Raw genomic sequence first — 24823 nt, 5'->3', positions numbered from 1 at the left:
TCATTATAAAACTGAGTAAAGAACTTTTTCCTTAGTTTTTCCAGTTTCGAACAAGAAGTCGAAATGTGGTTATTCGTAACCTCATGTCAGCATTTTTCACAAACAGGTTGATCTTGTTTTGTCAGCAGCAAATTGTGTGTGAGGTGCGTGTGTCCTATACGAGGACGGCCGATAAGCACTTCCTTGAAACGTTCCTGGTGGGTGCAGGACTTCCATTCACTTATAGCTGATTTTACATTGTGTAGTTTGTTTTTTTACTTTGATGTTCCACGCGGACAGCCATTTCTGTCTTATTTTACGATGAATTAAGTTAATGCAATCTTTAAACGGTATATTTACTTTCTTTACATGCTTATAACGAGCTTGAGCAGCACACAAGCCCGCACTTTCGTTGCCTTTATTTCCGGTATGGCTTGGTACCCAGCAGAGTTTTACATTTTGTCCTTTAGCTGTGGCTATTACTATGTTGTGTATGATATCACAAAGTATAGGAATGACTGCATTTCTGGAGTGTAGAGCTGTAAGTAAGCTTAGGGAGTCTGTGTAAATAATACTGTTTGCGAGGTTCTCTTTTACTATTTGTTCAATGGCTACAGACACAGCGTAACATTCGGCAGTGAAGATTGATGCACACGGTGGTAGCTTCACTATATGATTGCAATTCCCTTGTACGACTGCACTTCCAGCGTAAAAATCTGTTTTTGAGTCATCTGTATAAAAAGCAGTGCAAGTACTGTATTTTTCCTGGAGTGCAAAAATTCTTGTATTATATGCTGTGCTGGAGTTTGTTTTTTGCCGAAATGTGTAAGAGTGAAATCACAGATTTTCGGGAAATTGTACCATGGCGGCAGTGGATCTCGTATTCCAGCAATGCCAGGCAATGTGTTCAGTACGCCGAGATTTTCGCGCATCTCTTCAAAACGCAAGAGCAGCGGCCTGGTGCTTTGCGGTTTGTTGTGAAACAGTATTCTGGATGCGTACTTTCAGACTATTTCGTGACAGATGTGTTTAGGAAGCGAACATTTTTAGAATGTAGGCTCACGTGAGCATCGTTCTTCTGTCTGTAAGTGATGGTTCGTTCGTTTCTACATACAGACTGTCTATGGGCGACGTCCTGTATACACTAGTGGAAAGACGCCAGTCTAAATTATGTACTGGATCTAGCCTTTTATGGTACGATGGCCTCACTGATCCATACACTATACATCCGTAATTTATGGTGGAGCGGACTACGGAGCGGTAAATTTGTGAGACATGTCCTATCGGCTCCCCAGTGTTTTTTCGACAGCACTTTGAGTATGTTTAGGGGTCGAGAAGCTTTCTTTTTCAACGCATTTATGTGAGGTAGGAAAGTAAGCTTTCTGTAAAATGATATACGAAGATATTTATGCTCATTTTTCACTGATAACTCTATTTCGTTCAGGTGTATACGGTGGGATCTATATGTATGCCTCGTCTGAGTGAGAACAGAATTGCCACCGATTTCTGTGGGCAAAACCGTAAACTATTTCTGTCCGACCATGTTGCCAGTTTATTTATTGTAATTTGTATTTGTCTTTCACTTGTTGATACATTGGAGGATGTACAAGCTATTTGAAGGTCGTCCACATAGACCGAGTACATAACGAACCTTGGATTATTTTCTTAAGAGAGTTAATTTTCACAACGAAGAGAGTTGTGCTTAAAATACACCCATGAGGTACTCCTATTTCCTGAATGAAATTTCTCCAAAGGGTTCTACCCAGGCGGACATGAAATGAACGGATAGATAAGGAGCCTTTTAGGCAGTTCAACATTCTTCCTCGGATGCCAAGCTCGGTAAGGTCTTGAAGAATCCCGAACCACCAGGCCGTATCGTATGCCCTTTCTAAATCGAAAAATACAGCGAGACAGTGTTGCTTATGAATGAAAGCTCCCCGAACAGTATTTTCAAGACGAACTAGGCAATCTGTTGTGCAGCATCCCTTTCTGAAACCACTCTGATGGGCATCAAGAAGTTCACAGGTTTCAAGGAAAAGCGTTAATCTTATATTAAGGACACTTTCAAAAGATTTTGCGAGGCAACCAGTCAGAGCTATGGGTCTACAACTACTACACGAGGTTGGGGGTTTTTCAGGTTTAAGGAACGGTACTATAATAGCTTTTTCAAGGCTTCGGGTATTTTTCCCGAGATCTATACTTTGTTAAAGAATCTTAAAAGTGCTTCTACAGCAGGCTTGGAAAGATGGGCAAGCATTTCATAGTGTATTTGGTCGGGTCCTGGAGCAGTTTTCTTTCCGGCGGACAGTACAGTGTTGATTTCTTGAAGTGTAATAAGACTATTATATTTTTCATTAGTACCTTCACTTGCTAGGAGCCTTTTTTTCGAATATATTTTTGTATTTAAGAAATAACTGCGTGTAGTGTGCTGAACCGGAAACTACAGCGAAGTGCTCTCCCAATATGTCTGCCTGTTCCCTAAACTCGCTTTTGTACCAGGTGTTGTGAGAAGAGGAGTTTTGAAAGGTGAGTAGCGGCCATTTAATTTTCGAACTTGCTCCCACATTTTTTTTGTATGTGGTTGAGCTGTTTATAGAAGAGACATAAGTTTGTTATTAAGTTTTCTCGGCCGTGCGCCGGATACACCTCACATGTGCTCTCGCCTTTTTGAAAAAAAATAAGGTTCTCATGAGCTGGGTATCTCCAAAGGACTCCCCAAGCTTTATTCTGCAGTTTTTTTTTTGCCTTCTTGCATTCTCGTCTGTACCAAATTTTGTGGTTCTGGCGCACCACTCCTGTGGATTTTGGAATTGATACTTGCACAGCAGAAAGAATGCACGTTGTGAACATTTCATTTTTCTCATCTATGCTCTTTTCTAAAATTATGTCCTGTAAACTGGCTTTTTTTAAACAACGCCCACTCAGCTAAATGTAGTTTCCAACGCTGCGGGTTTGTTGGAATAACTGTTGACGAAGATGACAGACCTATTATAACAGGGAGATGATCGCTTCCATATAGATTGTCGAAAACACTCCAGTTAAAAACGCTAATAACAGACGGTGAACTAAAAGACAAATCTTAAACACACATTCTTCCCGAGGATGGGGAGCAGTATGTGGGTTTACGCGAGTTCAGCAAACAGACATTAGTGAATAGAATAAAATCCTCGATGAGCTGCCCTCTAGCGTCCGTTTTCTCGCTTCCCCAAAAACCAGAATGTGCATGAAAGTAACCAACTACCAGGTATGGCTCTAGTAGCTGCTTTAAAAGACCCTCTAAGTCAAGGAGTGTTATTTTCAGCTGTGGCTCAATATATACAGACCACACTGTAATCGTTTTATGTGCAAGCAGAGTGGCTGCTGCAGCCTCAAGTCTTGTTTTTAGTTTAAGCTCACTAGCCGGGACACCGTTAATCACTATAATTGCCACACCTCGACCGCCTGCTCGCCTGTTCACGTTCGCGTCGGAAAACAGTATAATTCCTAAGAAATTATTGTTTTGAGGCCCAAAGTTTGTCTCTTGTAGACATAACGCAACAGGAGCGTGTGCTCCTAGGATATCTTTTATGTCACTATAGTTATTCATAAGACCTCTACAGTTCCAATGCATTATGAAAGCCATCTTAATTTTGTTTTCCTATGTAGTTAAAAACTAGATTAAGTTATTTATGGCGCCTTGATTCCGGGCCTGCCTTTTTTTGACCGATCCAGAGAGCTCCGCCGACCACCCGACGTGGATGGCACGGGGCTGCCCTGGGTCGTGTCCATCGCCTCCGCAGAGGCGCTGGACAACCGTGCAGAAGGCACGTGGACGTGGACGTGGGAGCATGCTCGAGAACCCGTGGTGTCGCCACTCACCAAAACCTGCAAGCTGCAGACGCCCCCCTGCGGGGAAGGTAAAGAAAAGATCGGAGCAAGTGACCGACCATCGTAGCGGTGGAGCGGCAACGCTTGACGCTGCGGCTCATGAATGCCCCCTGATAACTAGAGTGCCAGTCCGTTCCTATTCCTCTCTCCGAAGGGAGAGCAGCACACATTAATCAGCCGCGAAGAATTATTTTTTCCTCTTTTTGGTGAAAGGCTTGCTTACGATAAAAAAGTAATAAAAACGAAAGTATCGGTGATCACGACGATAGCACTAAAGAGAAAAGTAATGTTTTGAGCCCAGTGTAAGATATTTAGATGAGGGCACAACAGAAAAAACGCACTGGACGCCAGGGGCCATATAAATTACCGCTGAAGCACCTCCAAGCCGGGCCTGTAAAAGCAGTGTAACTCCACCGTCACAAAAACATGCAAGTATTATCTCGTTTCATTAAAACAGAAGGCAATCTCGCAGAGCTTGTCGTTTCACCAGCATGCGACCGTTCACAGCAATCGCGCCGTACACGTGTGCTCCGGGCTTAGACAAGGTGACGGTGGTACTCCTTGCGAACCTGGGTACGACAGTACTTGAACAACTCACGCACTACTACAACGAATTTTAGCGAACAGGCAGCATTCCACGACCTTGGTAGATGGCTAATGTGAATTTCATTCCTAAACCAGGCAAAAAGGTTTGCATAGCGAACCTACGCCCAATATCACTGACATCGTGCGCAGGAAAACTCATGGAAAAGGTGGTGACAACCACCTATCAAACTGTCTTGAAGACAACGAGCTCCTACCACACACTATGTTCGGTTTTGGGGCTCATCTACCAACGCTGTACATCCTCCTCCAACTGAAGAAATAAGTTGCTGATCCAGCAAAGAAAAATAGCAACAGAACTGTTCTATCATTAGATCTGATGGGAGCATTTGATAACATGAAGCACTCCCCAATACTTGACAATCTTCAAGCATTTCACTACTGTACATGAACATATGCTTATACCCGCAGCTTCCTTACTGAACGGTAGGCAGAGATCAACATCGGCACGCAATACACTCATAAAGATAAATTGAGAACAACGGGTACCCCCCCCCCCCCCCCTCCTAACTAAATCAGATTCCGGGCATCAATCATGCGTTGTATATTAGAATATGAAGCACGACTGGTAGTATGGGCACAATGGAAGGGTCTCTCTAGGAAGCGGCAACGACTGTTCGAACTTATGCACAAGGCTGTGGACTGACATGTCGCCCTGAAATATCAGAGCTTCTTATCATTCGACAGCGCAGGAACAAAGACACCATAGAAATCCGGATCAACAACACCGCAATACATGAGGTGGAAACATTCAAAATTCTCGGCCTTCACATCAACAACCGGGGCAATATTTCACGCACACTACACAAGCTCCGTAACGGGGGTGAACAAGTTGCCCGAATCACAGCCAGCAAACACGGTATGAAGGAAAATGATACCACTCGCCTTATACAGGCATTTTTTACCAGCTGTATCGTAATGTGGCACAATACCTTCGCCTCAAGAAACCTGATATAAAGCATCTTGACACCACAAATAGAGTGACGTATATGATGATGGTGGTGGGTTTTAATGGGTTTTAAACCATTCTTTCCTGGACGAAGCACCAGATGCTTCGCATTAGAAAGAAAGCTCAGCCGTCGTCTCAAGAGAGAGAAATGGACTGAGGCCCAGGTCGGTTGGAGATTTCACGGGAAAAGCCTGCTTCTGAAAAAAATTTAAGACCTCTTTCTAAGGGAAACATGGATGTCGCCGAGAAAGATGAATGGGTGTGCGGGTATTTGATTCATGTAAAACTCAGGGAAATGACGTCTCCTTTCTGGTTCAAAGCTCAAAGCGACATACTAGTAAGACATGGATAACTATAAGCCGGTCCCCGAATCTCAAGCAATGCGGTGCAGAAGCGTTGTTTAAAATATATTAGTGTGTTGTGTATGTGTGTCCAATTCTCAGCCTGCACAGAGCTACTTCTTTAAATCTTTCTCGCTTTTCTGTACTATGCATTCCTATCTTTGGCTTTATTGCGTGCATTTTATTTTCGATGTCTGTGTCGCACTCTTCTTGCCTTTGTTCGAATCATGTTCCTGATCTGTGGTTTGAGGTCCTGGTAGGATATTTTCTCATTATCTGTAGTGTTTTAGAGAGCTGCTGGCACAGCGAGTCTGTCAGCTTCCTCATTGCCTGGTATGCAACGGTGACCGGGCACCCAACACAGTGTAATTTTAAGCTTCGATTTCCGAGCAAACATGAGCTTGTTGAACAGGGAATTTGAGACTGGATTCCTGTGCCGCTTCCAAGAGCATATGGAAGCTAAAACACTTAGGGAGTCTGTGTAAATGATTAGTGTACATATTTTCTTTTCTATGATGGGTCTCACAGCTAACAGGATGCGATAGCATTCACCAGTAAATATATCATATTAAGAGCGAGGCCCCGTACACCATACATTTTCCACTTTTTCAGGAGTAAGTCCCGATTAAAAGAATCAAAGGAGTTACTGAAATCATCAAATCTTCCTAAAGCAGTTTTTTTTCAAAGTTCTGTAGGATAAGTTCTTTTTGGTTCAGCAGAGCAAATTCGGTGAAGCGATTTTTTCGAAATCCTAATGGCGAGTCATGTATGAAATTATGCTTATCTGTAAATAATACCAAACGATCAAGGTGAACACTCTCTAAAACCTCTGAGAAGATAGGCAGTATTGAAATGGGCCGGTAATTGTCTAGGTTGTTCTTGTCTCCTTTCTGATAAAGTATGCTGACTTTAGAAATCTGCACCTCACAAGGAAAGATACCGGCATTGAAACACAGATTAAAGATGTAAGTTAAAGGACAGGCAATGATATCGGCTACATATTTCACTGGGCGAACTTTAATATCGAAAAAGTCACAAATAGTACCGTTTCTTAATTTCACAATTACTGCTTGAATCTATGATTCCGTAAGAGGACTCAGGAAAACCGATTTCGAACACTTTTGCATCGCATAGTGTATAGTGTCATCAACGACCGCTGAAAAAGTCAGATTAACGAAGGAATCACTGAAAGTATTTGCCAGTTCTCTTCCAGTTATAGTTTTTCCACCAATATGTAGTTCATGTGACTGAAGTTTGGGAGCTACCGGTTCCAAACAGCGCGTTTATCCTTTTCCGTGTTGTTGCTGTGTCCGAAGGTGTCATAAAGTCCCTATTGAAGTGATCTATTCTTGCGTTTTAATTTGCTTGTCAAGACGACTACGGTACCTTTTAAATTCTTTTAGTTGCTCAGGATCACAATGAGTAAGAAATGAAAGTTGAAGGAACTATCTCAGTTCTCGATCGACACCTGAACCGGCCATGAGGCTAGAAAACAATGAAGGCGGCAGTGAAAGAAGTATGAAAGAAAGAGGTGGTATAATAGAGGGCTCTGTATTAATTTAGACCCACTTTCAGGTTCTTTCTCGTGCACTGACACCGCACAGCACGCGGGAGCCTTTCGCGTTTCGCTGCCATAGAAACGCGGCCGCCGTGGTCGTTATTGGTATCGTGTTCTCGAGCTCAGCAGCCGAGCGCCACCACGCCGTTTTACGGCATAGCACAGATAATTTATTGCAGTGTTCGCGTCTATACTACAGCGCCTTGGTTTTCGCAGGTCGCAGTACCCGCAGTCATCGCAGAACCAGCGCGTGACCTGAGGCCTTTTAATCACTGACGCTTATTGCAACTTAGTTCTATCTTTCTCTCAGGGTGTGTTTGATGACGCTAATGCCATGACGCGGGAGCTCCTAGTCGCTTGTAAATTTTTAAATGTAAGGGGCTTTACGCTAAGATGAAAAAAAGGGTCACAAAAGTAACGTTGAATAAAATAACTAAAATGCGCATTGCAAAACACAAGGAAATTCAAAATTGTCAAGTTGCTCGTAAGGCAGCTTTTTTTTCAAGCCTCTATGTTCGTTAGTAAAGTAAATGATATGCAGTGCTGTGGAACTTTTGCATTCAAAATATGTAAGCAAGAAAGTTGCGAAACAGGAAAACAAGCCGCGGACCGAACCACCAAGGAGGAGCTGAGGAACAGGAACAAAATAAGCAGTAAAGCATTCATAAAAGCGCTGATCTTCGCCCAGGTTCGTTTCTACAGGTCTGAGCTTACGCAGCGTTCTATTGTTTGTTGTTGCTCAAGAGCAGTCAGTTTCTCTGAAACTTCGCTGCAGCAGCAAAAAGAGCATTTTTACACACTGCCCATTGTTCGCTATAGAAGCAGCAGAGGTAGGCGCTCTTTGCCTCGTCTTGGGTGAAAGGGTTGAATAGAAACAACGTACAAAGGCTCTTTCAAAGCACTTGAACACTGCCACGTCTAGAGTACTAAACGTCACTTGCCTGCGATTCCCAATGACGGTTGGAGTTACGTAGACTACTGACGTTGGAAAGGAGTTACAAAGCGGGCTCATCGTGCCGACAACACCAGAAGGAAAACAGCATTTGTGGATCTCCTTTGCTTTTTCTCTCAGGTGAGATATATTACTTGTTTAGTAAAGAAATTAAGTTTAGTTTTGTGCCCCCTTGCTCTGAGGAGTCACTTTTTGTGGATGCATATGTACTTCCCTAAATGAACAGGATCAATCATAATATTGTGAAAAAAATAAAAGGTATATTGAAGACCGACAACTTAGTCGCGTTTTTAGACGAAAGGTGGGCCGCAAACCCTAAGTCAATATACATAAACAATAGAAGCGAACGCTTAAGGAATGTTGAAATATACAAAAGTGCTCAAGTGGCCGTTCTGACAGTGCAAAATGTGGATGCAAGAGAGCACAAGGGGCCTGCAGATTTTAGTTGCGAACTGCAACGAACCTTGAAGATTCGAACCTTGATTATTTCGAGAGGGCTGTGACTTAATAATAAAGGGAATTGAAAGATGCCACAAATTTTTGCCAGCAGAGTGTCGCCTTTTGATAGTTCCTTAATTAAGGCGGTCAATGGCCTCTGACACCATGCACTAGTCCACTAGTCTGTGTATACCGTCGTGAAAACCTGATGACGCCGGTTGAGGGCGATACCTGCGCACTGCTACGCTCTTCTTCGGAAACGACGCGCATGTCCTTGACACTTTGCTTCATCTCATGAAACAGCCAGGAGTTAGAACGCACACATTTCAGTCTGAAATGCGAGTAAGGTAAGACATACGCCAGTATTCTTTTACTACAATATGCAAATCAGAGTTCTATGTGATTCATCATCATCATCATCATCATCATCAGCCTTACTACACCCACTGCAGGGCAAAGGCCTCTCCCATGTCTCTCCAATTAACCCTATCCTTTGCCAGCTGCATCCACCCTTTGCCTGCAAACTTCTTAATCTCATCCGCCCACCTAACCTTCTGCCGCCCCCTGCTACGCTTACTTTCTCTTGGAACCCACTCCGTTACCCTTAAAGCGATGGCGTAGAGGTAGAACATCCGCCTCGCGTGCAAGAGGGCCGGGGTTCCAATCCTGGTGCCGCGCAATTCTCCACCGGGTTTAAAAAAAAAAAATCCGCGTGTCGATGGAATTGCATAACCAGGCCTGTAGTGCGGCCTTATCTCAGTGACCAGAACCGACAACGCACTCTCTCACCAGAGCAGGATTTGGCCACCCTAATGTAGTACTTGGCCACAACCTTCTATGACCTTCTATGTAATTATGTCCGGTCATTGTGACTTTCACAACGCACTCTAATAACTGCAGATGTGCGGCATCATCTTAGGAGATAAAGGTATTAACTAACCTAATACCTTCACTATTTAATGTCATTCAGTGCACACGTACGCTCCAAAGGCATCGCTGCGATAAATCTCGGCGTAATTCTAGGAACTAAAAAAATTTCAAGTCCATGATTTCAGCGACCACTGTAAATGTGCGGCTGTCACTGGTATTAAAAAATTTGCCGAAGATTACGCTTCTCGTAATGTTGTTCCCGAGTGCAGATGCTGCCGTACTTGAACCATAGGCGACCGCATATGCAACTCGCAAGCAGTGCCGAATGGAAACGGTTGTGGGCTTGGACAGCGCGCACAGCGAGCACGAAATTTCAGCATGCGGGAGGCTGCGCTGAGAACGGGAGTAGTAGGCGCCGCAGCTCGCGTCAAGCAGCGTCTCCCTGCCCATGATTTCTTGAGTGGGCTCTAGCCATCTCGAACTGCCTGTCCTCGCGCCCCGCTTAACTAAGGTCGCGGGGAGGGCAGAACCAGGGCCGTGAGATGGGACACCCTTGTGGGAGCTCGCGGCTTCCAGCGTGTTCTAGAACTCTATGTTCCTTTTTTTTTCTTCGGCGTTCGCGCCGCAAGCACCCAGCGTTCTCGGGCGAAGGGACGGCGGCGTACGCAACTCTGGCGTCTTAACGCTAACCCCGTCTATCATCCTTCGTTGCGCTCCTCGTTCGTTCGGTTACGTCGAAGGATAACGTGGACGCCGCGCAAAGCGGGAACGGGTGTTTAAGAGCTGCGCTCTAAAAGTAACATGCGTGTGCATTCAAATGAGAGCGCGACAAGATAAGAGCGAGAGAGTAAGCGGTCATAAGGTCCCGGCCATGGAGCACCAGGACACCCTAGTCATCAAGATTGTCTGAAGTTGTGTACTTCAGCGAATTAAAGTTGTTGCGTGTGATCAAAGGTTCATACATTTACCTATCATTTACTGTTATTTTCCTTTGGTTCACGTGGCAGTGAAGCAATACGCTAGCGGGCGAAGACGACCGGGATAATTTACTTTCATAGTTCCGTATTGCACCACTGTCTACTCTCTTGAGTTCAAAGTGTCATGAAGACAATGCTGTGCTGAAAACTGCACAACCTTTTTTCTTTTCGTATTTTAAAAGTCATAACAATCATCCTGTTTCGTTTGCACATTCAAGAACTTCATATTTCAGATAAACTATAACAAGCACTGTTCAAGAACCGGCACCATGATCTGCAAATTCCTCTTCCTTGGCCTTCTTTGGAAATACCTTTGCACAACTAAAGACCGAATGAAATATGGTTCCTATTTTGATATCGTCGATCTTATATGAAGTAAAAACTTTCCCGCTAACATGAAAACCTTGATGAAAAGGCAACTAAGTTCAATTTCAAATATTAACACGCGAGAAACGTACAAGACTTTGATGAATGTACTACAGGAAGAGGCCCGAAAGTGACATACCGCAGTGGGTCCTCTTATGAGATGTTATGTGCAATAAAATAAACTAACGAATTTTAAAAGAAAACAACTACAGAAAATAAATTACATTGCATTGAAAAACATAAATATAAAAACAAAGGCATTTAACATAAGTCGTCCTCTTGTTGATGGCATTAACAATAGAAAAAGGCGACAGCATAACATATGTAATCAATCCCAAGGAAAGATTACTAAAATTGTTCTCCCATGGGAACAAAGTAGAAGAATAATTCATGCAGTAAAAAATTCTTACAAAATGGAAACACGTAACGACCGCTTAAATGACGAAAGGGGTAGCGTAGACTGAACACTGCAAGGTACGTTGTTCCAGGCGCTAACTGCACAGGATCCAACCATCTGCTGACCATATTTAGTGCTTACTTTAGGTATCGGAAAGTTCGTTTGATTGTTGAAAGCTAGTGTTCCCAATTATATAAAGGAAGTTACTACTAAATACTAGGTGAACTGGAATGATTACCGGGATATATTTTATTAGTTCACAAGAATATGAAGTACTTTTAAAAAAGGGAGAACATAAGCGTAATACGTTCCACATTCAATAAAACGCATAGCTCGATTTCGCATGCTTATAATTTGAAATAAATAAATTTGGTAACCAAATCCATAGGAAGTAATGCAATCATTTAGATTACTCTAAATGGAGGCGTAGTAAAGTGTGATTAGCGTGCGTGTGGTAAAGTACTTCGTGACTTCAGGATAAATATGTCAAACGAAGTATTTTGTTCAGAACGATTATCAAAAATGTCAGCACTTTGCTTCCAGTTAATAGATGCCTGCAATAAGCAATAGAAAGAATACAATTTCAATCTCTGCAGTCATTGTTCTACAAAATGTTGAAATGAGTTGGAAAGTTACGGAGTTTTTTACCTCGCGTATATTGCTAAAACTCTGTTATCGTGTGACGCTGTGAATAGCTGTGCAGCCCTTGGTACATAGCGTTTTTCAGCTGGGCAGCAAGCCTGCTACATCTCCTCTTAATCCCGTCTCAATTCAGAACAAGATCATTCCAGTTACGTGAGCTGAAATCTGGGGACTCCGTTTTGCTTTAATCTAGATAAGCAGGATAGAAAGTCACTAATGCGGTGTTTCATTTTGTTCTATATATTTATACATTTGTATCCTTTAAACAGAAGAGTCGTAACATGAGCTCTTAAAAATTTTGGGCGAGTGCAACATCCTTCTCACTGCCGCGTGCCACGTACACACATCGGTTCAAAAAGAAGGTAGCAGCGAAGTTAAAAAAAGAAAAACTCCGCCGGGAGACGGGGTCAGTGAAGTCAGAGAGAGCGGTGGACACTCCAGAGGGAAGACTCTTCCTCCCTCTGCGATATGTTTGCCGGTCTCTCTCGCTATTTCTTTGCTTAGCGAACAAGGTGGCGGCCCTCTGAATAAAATAATGTTCAGACGAACCATTTTAAGCTACTGATATATAAAAACCACCGTTTTTAATGGCCATGCAAAGTATTTCTTAAGAGCCCTCGAATGGCAAGACGACTTGAGACACCTTATAAATTTGCTTTGCGGCGCATTAACACATATGTAGCTATTGCTATGTCTCGAGCTCATATAAGCACGCTTGAGAAATGCGCAGCAAAGTCGTGCTTAAGTTGCTGTATCGTATCTGCACGGCAGATGGTATCGCGTAGTGTACGAAGCAAGGGCGACTCGCATTCCAATTCCCGTCCTCAACGGAACTCCTGTTTAGAGGGCAGCGACTTTAATTTGGCCAGTTCGTTCCTGTTAAAGTGCTCCTTAGTACAAGGCGAACCTGTCGCTGCGGCGGTTCGGCTGCCATGGGAAAAACGAGAAGTTCACGCTCCTATTAAGCTGGCGTTTTGCTAAGAATGTGGACTCGGCGCAAGGAACGCCAATACTTAAAAATAATGCATTGGATATTTGAAAATGCACCTTAGACCAATAATTAACCAAGTCGAAAATATTTAAAAGGCCGGAAATAAAAAGAAGTGAATTAAATATCTGAAGTGCGCGGTCACGCACGTCTTCCCTTTTGTGGAAATCAGTGACCTTCAACGAATATTCCGGACACCGCATGGAGGCAGAAGGCTGTAGCATTCAATCTTTTGTAATTTACTTACATATAATGACCGATAGAATTTAATTTCTCAGACGAATCTTCTCATTTGCAGTTCAAGAACTGCATCATAATCGTCTGGTTGTTCCGTTTTTCCTGCGTTAAGTGCTGTTATGCTGTTGGCGCCACATCTCATTGCGCCAGTTACAACTATGCGGGGAAGCCATACTCCCGGCGAGGCAGCAGCTAAAGTCAAGTAAACACTTGGGCCGTGCCCTAAATGCTAGTTCAAATCTGCAGGTACTGTAATGAGGTGAAAAATACCCTCGCATTCTCTCAATGAAGCTACTTAGGTAACTGAGGCTTAGCATGCTCCTGAAATTCTAAGTATCATCTCGCTATATCTGCCACCTGTCACCTAAAGCTTACTACACGAGTTCAAATAATCTTTGCGAGAGTACTTCTGATCAGCATCTTCGTGCTTATGTCATGAAATTTTTTTTTCAACCGTGAGTTTACAATAGCATAGTCGTCCCGCTTACATAAGCTTACTCTCCGCTAACACTAGCAACAAAAACTAATATGCGCAATACCGTCTATCATTGTGAAGGAGTAGAGGCCGATTCCTTAGCGTAACCAATACAGTGCAGTATTCCGGCTACAGCAATAAATATCAGTATTATGCTACGTAGCGCTTGTTGGCAAAGCTTACAGATTCATTTTTAGACGCGAAATAAAAATTTCCCATAAAGACGGGCGTTTTGTAAGGCGAGGCCAGATCCTTAGAAAATACATGCATCATACAGAATAGAAATCGAGGTAATAGCGGTTTTCTTGCGTGTTTACTGATAAAATCCCCTAATAAGGAAAACCAGGTCTTCAATCATAGGGTACAGCGAGCGAGAACCTTATTAAACACACTTTCAGGTTGGAACCATTAGCAACGAACATTTAGAAATGTTACGAAAAGCCGCCTTTCTCATCTCCGACAACGTTAGATGAGTTCTTGAATGCCTATAACTCAGGATCATTTTTGGCACACAATGCGCGTGTTAGCGTGTTAGGTTGCCAGATGGGTAAGTCGTCAGTAACGGAACAGTGGTTAACTCAAGGGACCCGTGTGTCCAGTACATTTGTGTTAACCAAACAGTCATCACGAAAAGGTGAGCGAAACGTATAGAGAAGATGACAGCACGCGGCACTGGCCGCACACCGTATGATTTTCATCTTTCAATGGCTGAGAACCCAAAAAGCGGCTAATCATAGACCGAATTCACCGAAAGGCACCGCATGCAAAAAGTCAATCCACAAGAGAGGCGTAGAGAGCTCCAAAGAAAAAAAATGTACAAAACTCATCTATCACAAGCGTACGCATCACTGGGCAAAGCGAAAATGCTGTATCGATGAAACTGAAACAAGAGCACACCTATTTTCAATCAGTTGCAGGGAAGGGTACAACCCCTGAAAGTGGAACGACACAAAAACTCCGCCACACTTCGGGGGCTCTCAATACCACTGTAATTTCAAAGGATGCAAGAGATAAGAAAAGTGGGAGAAATATAAAACGACATTTTTTTCACGCGAAAGAACGGAACAAAGGTGTACGCAGACGGGTAAGACAGCTTATGTGTGAGGAGGCGTAAGCCCGCCCGCTCACTTCATGGAAGCAGTCGCCGAGCGCAGTGGCGTGACGTAACCCGATGCCACGCAGCTGGAAATTCTACCTCTGCATGGCTCTACGGAGCCGCCGCTGCACTCCTGATTTTCACGCTAACTTCGTGAAGGCAGTGGCCGTCGTACCGCCCCCCCCCCCCCCCCTCCTTCACCAGCTGCCTCATCAGGTTACATTCGGAAGCGCCGACCGTGAGCCACGAAAACCAGTGAACAGTCTTAAGTAGTAAGTTGGTCATCTAATATTTAATAAGTAACATTTAACTACTAGAGTTAGGCGCCTAGCCACAATTGGACATTTGCAATGCGTCTATCCATCAGTTGGTCTTTCAGCACGCGCTGGATGTAGTGACATCTCGCCTCCTACCTCTGGGTCTAACACTCTCTCCTACTAAATCATGTTGCATTCGCACTGGAAATAAAGCCGGCTAACGGAAAGCCCCCCGCCCCCTTTAAATTTTACGATACATAATTCTCCGATTCCTCAGGTAGAAACTGTTCGCATTCTTGGTCTTCTCCTCCATACATCTGGGACTGGCACCGCGTGGCTGACAGCCACCCGTAGATCGGCTCACGCTACTCTAGGTCTGATTCGTCGCATAGCTATGCGCTCTGGTGGCGCACGTGCTCATACGGCCCGCCAGCTTGTGCGCTCTATCCTTCAGCCACGGATAGTATATCAGGCACAATTTCAACGTCTCACCCGCAGACTCCCTTGAAGCTATCAATCGTGAGTCTATGCGCGTCATAACATATCTGCCTCGTTTAGCACCCATACCTGTGCTACAGGAGTTCGCCCAACTTAATACACTCAGTGAACTCATCGACCAATAGGTAGCAAATAGAGCTCGAAAACAGTCTCTCCAACTTCATCGTTTAAAGACACTTCCACCGTGGTCATATTGCCAGCTCACTGATAATCCCCACTGTTTCCCCGTCGGTATCAGCAGCGTATCTGCCTGAAGGGTGCATATTATACACGGATGCATCCCATACTGCAGAGAGGGGAGTTACTGCTGTGTATAGTCCATCTCAACCGCATCTCAACTCTCGCGCGACGTATACCACGGACACGTGCACTCCCCTGGCATTGGAACTTCAAGCCAGTTATAATGCCATTGCTTCCCTTCCGCTCGTTCCAACATTCAATACAGTTCATATTTACACCGACTCCCGCGCCGCCCTTAAACAACTTAAGACTGTTCGACGCACATTCCAGATTTCACAATCAATTCATGTGCTCTGCGCGAAGTATCCATGTCATGTGCGCAAACACTGGATTCGCAGCCATGCTCAAAATTGACATAACATTCAAGCGGATGCAATGACTCATCTTCACACATCAGACGACCCGCCAACTTCCCCTCTCCCCCCAGATCCGTTCCAGTCCCATGTTTACGATTCCGAAGTTCTGCGCCAGCGAACACGCGCTCTAACTCCTCCGTGTTCGCACCCTCTCCCCCATGGTCTTACTCCGCAGGAGGAGGTATCCGTGCGCCGGATTCGGGCAGAGGCGGCTCTGACACCATCTGTCCGTCATCGGTGGCGTGCAAAAGACATGCCAGCAACTGACAGGTGTCCTCACTGTGGCGCTGCACCGGACATTTGTGATGTGCGGCACTTGTTGTGGACGTGCCCAGCGACGTATACTATTAGAAAACGGCTCCTCCATGGGAGGTGGGCCTGCGGTAGAACCGCGAACGTGACTATGTAAAGTGGACCGCTGCGACTACCTATGCGCAACGGGTCTTCACTCCCTCTATCGCCCGCATTCCTTCCCTTTTTCTCAACTTATGCATCATGGCACACTTTTCGAAGAGAGATTTGTAGCCTGTCATTATCAATAGCCGAATTAGTTTTTACAACTCCGAAAATGCGACTCCTTTCACTGCTTTGGCCCCAAAAAGTCTGGCTCTATCGTGCGAAAATACATGCGCTTTCGAAATCATGCAGGAAAGGCAACCCATCCAGTGCACGTAACAAGTCGAAAAGCCCATACTTTGTCGAGCTGCAGTACCAAGGGTAATCGCGTTTTTGAGATTCTAAAAACTGATACGTCTATTACTAATGACCGGCTGCAAGTCTCCTCATGCGACTAGGTGCCTACTTCTACTAGAAAAGAAGGTGATTATAAATATTAGATACCCAGCTTACTACTTACGACGAGTCACCAGTTTTCTCGTGCCCGCCAACACTTATAATACCATACCGAAAAATCCATATTTTTATCCCCAAAAACTCTATTTTTGAGAGTGTTCACTGGAACATCCGGTATACTTTGATCCACCAAGGCAATGGAATATCATAATGGCATCTACCGGAATCTACCGTGCCGCTGCGCCCTGGGTGTAAGGACTGGCCAAGGTGGATGTACACTGGTAGTGAAGGCTCCATAGACGCCCATTGGTCCAAAAAATGGCGGCTCGTGGGCACTCCAGCGCCCCCTGGATTTTGGGGGGCAAACTACGCAAACGTGACGTAGAATGACGTCACGCATACGTATGCTTTGGCGCGAATTATAAAGCGGTCTTTCTGTAGAATCCGCGTTTTCGAGCCCGTACCTCTCGAAGGTTGCTGCCTTTCAGCGCGCCCCAACCTTTGCCAGTCAAATGTGCTCGCCTTGTGTGCTCGAGTTCCTGCTAGTTATGGCCTTGTTAATGTGCAATTGGGAACGCAATGAAAGTGACTGGTAAAGGAGGGGCAGCATAGAAAGGCAGCAACACTTCCAGACACTGGCGTGGCCGGGTTAGCCGGGTATCGAAACAAGGCCTGCAAAGACGCGCTGTAATGCACCGCACACTCATGAATAGGGGGCAGGTCAAGAGTGTTGCAAAAATACAAAATTTGCCAGGTTTTAATAAAATGACTTACCTCTTTCATAAAACAAAGTGCTAATATATTTTTTCTTTTCTATTGGCAGATAACATTCCAATTTTGTAGCTTTATCATTTCTTTATATGAGTGTTTTGCCCCCCATCCTCTGGTTGTGCTGCAGTCGCGCTAAACCACTTTTCGGCCCAGCCTTCGCCACCACTTTAAATCCGCCTTGGACTGGCTTCTGCGCATCCTATGCGGCGCCACCGACGACTGGATACAGCTTAAAAGGAGCAGCTGGACACACGACGGTTTCTTGGCAGCGGTGGCAGCGCATCGTTCACAGCCTGATGCCTTATCTGTCACATTTTGCAGGTTGGTTTACAAAATCTCTCCTTCTGTTAGTACAGGATTGTTGCATGTTCTGTCTGCTGCCACTGCTGCCAGTATTGCGTTACATTGTGTGTGCTTGTTGGTTGTGCTAAAGGGGCCATGTCGCAGAAGATAAGTGACCTGCGTGATGAACTCCGCCTTGAAATTAAAGCTGCGCGAGAAGCGGTAGACCGCGACTTGCGTGCAGAAATTAGAGCGCTTCGGAACGAACTCTCCGAACATACTCGGAGCTTGGAATACATGAACGGCGTCTTTGAAGAAATGCGGGAAAACTATAATGCTGCCAAGGTAGAGAATTCTGCCCTGAAAGAAGAGAACATTGCATTGCATGCTGCACTACAGGCCACCCAAACTCGCCTCGCTGATGCTGAGTCCCGCCTAGTGTTCTCAGAGCAGTACTCACGCAGCAAAAACATTGAAATCAAAGGAATAGAGGAAAGCCCCGATGAAGACATCACTGACATTGTATGCAAACTTGGAGTGCTCACTGGTGTGCCCGTTAATGCTGAGGACGTAGAGGCGTGTCGTCGTGTTCCCTCGAAATCTAAACCAACTAACATAATTGTACAATTCACTAGGCGTCAGAAAAGGGAAACACTAGTTGAAAAGGCAAGGAAACGCCGACTCAGCAGCAAAGACTTCGGAAACGCATCAACATCGCCGGTCTTCGTTAATGATCACCTTTGTCCCTTTCTTCGGCGCCTTCTGAGCTTGGCCGTAGCTAAGAAAAAGGCAGCCGGATGGAAGTATGTCTGGAGCAGTGGAGGAAATATATATGCCAGGCAGTCTGACGGCTCGGAATTGATTGTTATCAAGAACGACAATGACCTAAACAGGATTCAGTAGAGACACACAGATAGCCTGCACGTGCGTAGAACAGACTGCTTGAAAAAAAATAAGTATGGGTCACCGCTTGTCCTCTGAACTAGAAAACAGCTGCAGAATTACTAAGGGCGCTGCTCAGCGCGCATTCAGAATGAGACTACTGAAAAGCAAATACCTTAAAAACGTGCCTTGGCCGATTATCAATGCAAATGATAGCGAAGGCAGGCGCCCTATTCCTATGCTTCGACCGAAACTGATAAACGTAAACACAGGTGCGTGCTTTTGGGTGGCTCTAGATGACTACATGGATCAACAAACGCCTTACATCAAAGAACCTCCAGACACACGATGTAACACCCGATTGCATTCCCTTGCTTTTCATTGTCTTCATCATGGCTTCGCCGGATGGTAGTTATTTGGATATGTCGGAACTTAGAAACTATGCCACCACCAACACACAGACACGGTTTACCTGCGTTCACTTCAATCTGCAGTCTGGTAGAAATAAATACACGAATTTAGAATGTTTCTTTCGCGAAGTAGGAGTACTGTTTGATGTAGTAATGTTTTCTGAGACTTAGTTCAACACTGAGAATGATGTGTTTCGTATGCCTGGATACCGATCATATTTTATTAATCGCACTGACCAACGAGGTGGCGGTGTTTGTGCCCTGACCACGAACAATACGAACTGTGAGCTGCAGCCAGAATTCTGTGTTGTCACACCAGACTACGAAACACTAACGCTTAAGTCAGGGTCAACCATTTTCTGTGTTTGCTATCGTCCGCCATCTGGAGATACCTGCCAGTTTTCTTTCATTTCTGGATCCTATTTTGGAGTACGTAAACGAGAACAAATACCACTTAATTCTAGGTGGGGACTTCAACATAAACTGGCTTGGTGAAACCAGCGTAAAAGAAACTTTCAAAACCCTGTTAAACATTCACCTATGCAAGAATGTAATAGCGTCACCCACAAGAATAACAGTAACTTCACAGTCTGTGTTAGATCTCTTCATCACAAATATTGATATATCTCATGGGAAAGGTGGAGTCATAAATTACGCGTTCAGCGATCATTTTCCAATCTTTATGTCTATTGAGCATATTGTTAACACCAACAGACACTCAAGACGACCTTTCCAGTACCGTGTAATCAACCCAGAAAAGATGTCATCCTTTCGCACCCGCTTAACCGGCTTTAATTGGACCGATGTACTTGAGTTGAGAAACCCTGAAGAAGCTTACGATAAATAATGGAAAAAATTACTGATGCCTATTACGACTGCTTTCCACTTGTTACGCTAAAACGACCTAAAAAGGCTCGTAAGCCATGGGTTACCACCGACATGCTAAAGCTTATTAGAAAACGAGATCAACTGTATGCTAAATTTCTCCAAGCCAGGAACCATGACACATTAAAAGTTTACAAAGAGTACCGAAATTTTGTCAACAAAGAACTACGTGCAGCTAAAAGGAATTATCGCGAAAATCTTTTCAACTCCTCGACTGGCCGATCAGAGGACATATGGAGGATATTGAGTCTTTTGACCAGGGAGTCACCCGAAACAGTCTCGAAAGTAACGTTAGATAATGTAGAATTAACCTGGGTTGACCTAGCCAATGCCTTCAACGATTACTTCCTCTCTGTTGCACAGGCACGAAACACCACTGCTAATTACAGCTACATGGAACAAAGTACCGGCCACAGTATGTTTTTGAAGCCCGTCACTATTGAAGTTATTGCAGCGTTTGTATCGCTTAGGAATAGTAAGTCAGAAGATGCTCTTGGTCTTCAAATCACACCAGTTAAATATGTTATTGATGTAATAGCACCCTATTTGATGCACATTTATAACGCCTGCCTGTCGTTTGGTCTGTTCCCGGTTGGCATGCAATCCGCAAGGGTTACCGTGATCTATAAAAAAGGAAACCGAGATGAATTATCAAATCATCATCCTATTTCTATCCTTCCTGTCATTTCCAAAGGATTCGAAAAATTAATTCTACAAAGCTTGATGGCTTTTTCTGACAAACATAACATTTTAACACCGGCTCAGTACGGCTTCGGAAAAAATAAATCAACCGAGTTAGCTTTGCTTGCTCAAAAGGAGCTGATATTACAGAATTTTGAAAATAAAAATATCGTGTTAGGCCTCTTTTTAGATTTCACGAAAGCCTTTTATCTCATCAATCACCGCATCCTGCTTAAGAAGATGAAATAGTACGGTTTTCCCGGCAAAGTTCTCTCTTTAATATCTTCTTACTTACAGCATCGCACACAATTTGTCGATATTCAAAGACAACGCTCAGCTATTAAACCATTAGTTTCGGGTGTCCCTCAAGGGAGTATCTTAGGGCCCTTCCTGTTTTTCATTTATGTCAATGATATTGTTAATATCGACAAATCTGCTGAGTATATTATATACGCCGATGACACAAGTGTGTTTTTTTTTGTGGACAATCGAGCATCAATTTAGCCGATCGAGCAAACAGGACACTGGGACATATAAATACTTGGGCAACGGAGAATGACTTAAAGATCAACGTTGCAAAGACAAAAGCAGTGATCTTTCATCCCCGTCAAAAAGATATTTGTATTCCATCCCTTGCAATAAACAACACTACAATTGAAGTGGTTCGCCATTTTAAAACACTAGGGGTCATTTTTTCAGAAAATATGTCGTGGGACGACCACATCACCTACCTCTCCGGGAAGCTCTCGCGTACGACTGGCTATTTGCGTCGCTACGGTTCATCTTTTCCTATATCAGTTAACGTATTATTATACAATTCCCTTTTTTCCTCGGTAATGAATTATGGCGCGCTTGTCTGAGGAACCATAACGCTTAATAATACTAATAAACTGCTGCGTTTACAGAAACGTGCTATCCGCATTATTGCAAAAGTCCCTCGTTATTCACACACAGCCGAATTATTTAAGAAATTTAACATAATCGGTATAGAATCTTTATATTCCTGCAGACTAATCCGTCACGACAAGTCAGAAATAATTAAACACGACAATTCTTTAGCAGTGCTAGCCGAACTTGCTACGAATTATCCTGTGTATTGTACACGAAATCCGGAAAAATGGAAAGTTTATGTATGCCGCACAAATTACGGGAAACAAATGTTGAAATATCGTCTGCCAGCTATCCTGAACGAACTGTCCGGTGAAGATAACCGAGATGTCTTCAACAAGTCGTTCAGGGATCTGCGCAGCATGTTTCTCTAACCAAAGAAATGTACGTGGCAATATAATGAGTTTCTTTGTTTTGTTTGTGAAATAAGCCCAGTTACAGAGATGTGTGTTATTTTGTTCTCGTTTTTTTCTTCACTTCACTTTCGTGCCGTGCATTTTTTTATTCTTAGCCACTTTTGTGCACTACATTTTTCATGATCCGTACACCTCAAGTTTCCGTTTGCCTTTCGTTATCTGCATTTTTCGTTTTTTTTTATTTTGTACGCCTTTCTGCCTTGTGGGCAGCTGCGTTTTCTGCGTTTTCTCCGTTTTCTGCTGATTTCACTGCATGTATTTTAAACATTCCGCGTATTCCACTGTATGCCTTGTAAGGGGCACGGACCTCATCAAGCCACCTTTGGGTTTTTGTCCGTGCCCCTAAGCATCTCAGGATGTTTGAATAAATTGATTTGATTTGATTTGATAACTTACACATGTGGTATTATGAACTCTGGCTTGGGGGGGGGGGGGGGGGGAGCATAGGAATAAACTATACAGAATAAAGAGGGTATAACTTTGCTTTTTTTGTTCCGACCAGCATTCCGACCAGCATAGCGTGCAAATATTTTTTTTTTATTACGAGAAGCCAGAATTTTGCAGACTGGCAGTGATAGGAAGTTTTTGCGTGGTAAATTACTGGTTAATCTTCTCGTGTGAGCAGATTTAAGTTTACCTTTGGGAGGATTATTACACCATATGCAAAATATAGGATGTCGCTAATGTCCAATCTCAGGTAAAGCGTTTATTCTGGCTTACAGTAATGTAGCACTTAATTATAAACTGAAAAGCTTAATTCGTCCAGTCGTCTAAACTGGGATTGTTATTCTGAAAATTTTGCCAAGTATTGAAGGAAGACTAAGGAGGCTAAATTTAAGCTGGTCTCAGATTAAAATTACCTAGTTGTAATAAGAAACAACTCAAAAAGGATATTTTATAATGTAGGAAAGACGGGCAAGTCAGAAACAGAGGTGTCGTTGCCACCGCTCGTTTCTACAATAAAAACTGCGATGACATCGAGTTTTTTTGTGCACAGGCCTCTGGTGCTAGGCAGCACGGAGACTTGCACTGTGGTGGTGATCCCGGAGTCCACATTAGTTTCGACGTCGCGAATTTGAAACGACTGACAGGGAAAAAAAATGCTGCACCTCTCAATTCAATTTTATGAGCAATAAATGCGTCTTTTATTGCAGAATAAGCATCTTCAAAGCCAATAAAAGTCATAGAATCAATGTTTACAACGAACCAAAATTAGATAAATAGTCCTCGGTGTCCGTTTGAAGACTCGTCGTGTCGTAGCTTTTATTATACACAAGAAGACCTAAAATTAAGTTTTTTTTATACTGGAGGCCAACGATGTTTTCTTTAGCTTTAAACTAATGTTTCTCTCTTTTCTTCAACAGATGTCCGCTAGATAATGACATACATTGCTCAATGCAACGCAACGGTACCGGTCCTTACCCTACCTGCTGTGGATCACTGAAGTGCTCTTGAGGCTCCTGAACGCTCTAAATAAAAGTGTTTCACTTCGTTGCGCACCTATAAACAAAACTTACTACCTCACTGTGACGTAGCTGTTTCAGTCAAAAAGAGCAAATAGTAAAAAAAATTTGGTAGACCCCCCCCCCCTCCCTCCTCAAAAAAAAAGGAGGAAAAATATTCCTCTCTATCTGTCTCAAATGAGCTCAGTAAGGAATATGTTCGCGGCAGATTAAGCGTGTATGCTTCAGCACAAGCATGGCCTAGTTGGAGTGAAGTGCTGTTGAGTAGCCCCGTGCTAAAGCCATACTTCGGCGCGGCACGATTCGAACTAAATCCAACGAAGCTTTCATGCGGTTTGGTTTGGTTTGGCTTGGTTTGTGGGGATTTAACGTCCCAAAGCGACTCAGGCTATGAAGGACGCCGTAGTGAAGGGCTCCGGAAATTTCGACCGCCTGGGGTTCTTCAACGTGCACTGACATTGCACAGCACACCGGCCTCTAGAATTTCGCCTCCATCGAAATTCGACCGCCGCGGCCGGGCTGGAACCCGGGTCTTTCGGGTCAGCAGCCGAGCGCCATAGCCACTGAGCCACCGCGGCGGCATTTCATGCGGTTTGTTCAATACGACCGGCTTCTGAGCGGCCGAAGTCCTACTTACTAGTTTTCTCGCTGCCGAAAATAAGTTCTTTAAAAGTACTAATATGAAGCTCCCAACTGAGATTTACGCATCTTTTGAGGCGACTTGGCAGAGGTTAGCAGACAGGATGCCGTCTATGATGTGGTTAGTTAGCTACTAACGACACCCTTCGACTTGGCGTTTCTCAACCATGCCACAGGAGTCCACGGTAGAGGGAAAGTATGCAGAAGGTGTTTCTCGACAACACAAACCGAACAAGTGAGGGGGAGCCTCGAGGTGCTTAGCCAACGTTTCGACAAAAGGATTTGATGATGCTGGGTTTTTTTCGCGCAAGGGCATCTAAGACCAAAGTGCGCCAAACACCAGGTTTTCGGTCAACTCAGCCTAAAAAAGGCGCATGTTAAAATTATCAGCGGATGTACAGAGCCCAAGAGTAATGAGTACGTGCATGATTATAGCGTGTCGAGAGGGGGTACAAATCAAGTGAATAGGTCTAAAGTAGTGTATAGCGCCTAAAAAGTGTCTTAAGAATCGTTACTTGCGAAAAGCCTACATTAGTTAAAATTTAAAAACCCTATAAACTTAAAGCATGCGGTCACCACCTAAAAATAAAGAAGAGGGCATTGATATTTTGATTGTGTATAATTCTGG

General features: G+C 43.9%; 1 protein-coding gene and 1 long non-coding RNA gene across 2 annotated transcripts in view; one reads left to right on the top strand and one right to left on the bottom strand.

Moving 5' to 3' along the window:
• Window positions 1-24823, bottom strand: part of LOC144110644 (prolyl 3-hydroxylase 2-like) — a 63328-nt gene that overhangs the window by 11305 nt on the left and 27200 nt on the right. The gene's annotated exons all lie outside the window — the stretch shown is intronic.
• On the top strand, window positions 1447-23651 carry LOC144110368 (uncharacterized). Its single transcript, XR_013309815.1, has 3 exons — window positions 1447-3875; window positions 7514-8369; window positions 23458-23651. It is a non-coding gene; the product is annotated as an uncharacterized LOC144110368 (long non-coding RNA).

This window comes from Amblyomma americanum, chromosome 11 (genome assembly GCF_052857255.1).
Source record: "Amblyomma americanum isolate KBUSLIRL-KWMA chromosome 11, ASM5285725v1, whole genome shotgun sequence".
Lineage (NCBI taxonomy): Eukaryota > Metazoa > Arthropoda > Arachnida > Ixodida > Ixodidae > Amblyomma > Amblyomma americanum.
The sequence above is the reverse complement of the archived record's forward strand: the minus strand, read 5'-3'. Positions and strand labels throughout refer to the sequence as shown.